Source organism: Vigna radiata, chromosome 1 (assembly GCF_000741045.1).
Source record: "Vigna radiata var. radiata cultivar VC1973A chromosome 1, Vradiata_ver6, whole genome shotgun sequence".
Taxonomy (NCBI): Eukaryota; Viridiplantae; Streptophyta; class Magnoliopsida; order Fabales; family Fabaceae; genus Vigna; species Vigna radiata.
In genome coordinates this window covers 26,721,372-26,723,699 of record NC_028351.1, presented here as the reverse complement: position 1 = coordinate 26,723,699, position 2,328 = coordinate 26,721,372, and positions in this window count along the sequence as shown.

Genomic DNA, 2,328 nt, shown 5'->3' with positions numbered 1-2,328 from the left:
AGAGAAGTATTTTTTGGGATCTTCCGTATTGGAAGGATAACTTGCTGAGACATAACCTGGATGTTATGCATATAGAAAAGAATTTCTTTGACAACAACTTCAACACAGTCATGAATGTCAGTGCCAAGACGAAAGATAATGAAAAGGCAAGGAAAGATATATCTTTGTATTATGCACGACGAGACTTAGAGTTGAAGCCCAACGATAATGGCAGGTTCCTAAAGCCGAAGGCAAATTACACCCTATCAAAAGACGAGGCCAAAATAGTTTATCGATGGATAAAGGAGCTTAGAATGCCAGATGGCTATTCTTCAAACTTGGCCCGATGTGCTAATGTTGATAAGGGCAGTATTCAAGGGTTGAAGAGTCATGATTGCCATGTTTTTATGGAAACTNTNATCCCTGTTGCATTTAGCTGTTTGCCCATGCACGTGTTAAATCCACTTATAGAAATCAGTCATTTCTTCAAGGATTTGTGCGCTACGACGCTCAAGGCAGATTCCTTGAGAAAGTTGGAGGAAAATATTCCATTTATTCTTTGCAAATTGGAAAGAATATTCCCTCCTGCATTCTTTGATTCCATGGAACATCTTCCAATTCATCTTGCACTTGAAGCATGGCTTGGTGGTCCAGCGAATATAGGTGGATGTATCCGTTTGAAAGGTTCATGGGAGAGTCTAAACGTTCAGTAAAAAACAAAGCCAGAGTGGAAGGATCAATTTGTTCGACTTACTTGCATCGTGAGACAACGTACTTTTGTTCTCATTATTTCAACAACTTCATGTTGCAACCGATCAATGTTAGGAATGAAACACAATCTGCCACATCTCATTCAACTTTGTCAATGTTTCGACAAGTGGGCCGTCACGCAGGCAAAGAGTTCACTCATTGGTTAAGTGATGCTGAATTCAACTCTGCTCACGTCCATGTCTTAATTAACTGCCTTGAAGTTAAGGTGTACCTTGAGTATGTTCTCATCTCATTCTTAAGTTGTCATTCATAAAACTTTAACATAGTCACTAATTGTGTTCGTTTTATACAGCTCATTTCTTGTGGCTATGCAAGTTCCAGAAGGGAGTTCTTCTGCTATAATACACTCACAATTCCCTCAGTGGTTTAGAGATCAAGTATGATTATCCTTTTCAATATTTTAAAAACAATTGATGTTAACACTTGTAGCTTAATTTTTCCTCACCACTTCTTTGTAGGTTCATAACCAGCCATTAAGTCCCTTAATTCAAGATCTACGGGAATTGTCAAATTGGCCCATGAGATGTGTCAAAGAATGGCACACGTATTTTGTAAATGGGTACAAGTTCCACACCGATGCATGGTCGAAATGGAAAAAGACAACTAATTGTGGGGTGTTCGTTAAGGGCCTTACTGAGGGTGGTTATGATGACTTCTATGGTATTATTGAAAAAATTTATGAGTTGGAGTATAATACTTCAAGTACTCCAAAGAGGGTAGTTCTTTTTTATTGTCAATGGTTTGATCCATCTAGGAATGGAACAAGAGTGGATCCTAGGTATAATATTNTAGAAATTCAAATGACTTCAAGATATCGGCCATTTGATCCATTCATTCTAGCTCTTAATGTTAGACAAGTTTATCATGTCCCATATCCAGCATTTCGCAACATTGACAAACGTGGTTGGTGTGTTGCAATCAAGGTTGTTAAACTTGAGAGTTTACGTAAACTCGTGAGAGTCCAGTAAACTCGACTCGTAAATTCGTAAGAGTTTACTTTGCATGAAAAAAAAAATATAAATAACATCCTAATTGAAATAAGATAACAAAATTATATAAATGTTATATTATCAAGATCAAGAGCATCTAGAGCAGGATCTGTTGTTGCTTCATCTAAGTGAACATTTTCACCGTCATTTTCACCTTCAACTTGATCAATCTCAACAACATCATCTGCCTCTTCAACTATCCATTCATCATCTGATTCAATGTCATCAAATGAAAGAGCTACAGTTTTTCGAATTTGTCTATTTTTCAGCTTGGAGTTATACATCACATAAACTAAATCATTCATCTTTTTTTGATGCAAATGATTCCTTCTCTTTGTATGAACCTAAAATAATATATAATATTTTTAGTGAAGATATAAACATAATAAAAGAATTTATAAATTAAAAATAATTTAATTTACCATTTCAAATGAGCTCCAATTACGCTCACATCCAGAAGAACTACAAGTCAAGCTTAGAATTCGAATAGCAAATCTCTTCAACTCCGGAGTTCCATCACCAAACATGTCCCACCATTCCCCAGGATTTAACTCTTTCCTACACTCCTTTGCATCTTCCATTCCAAAAA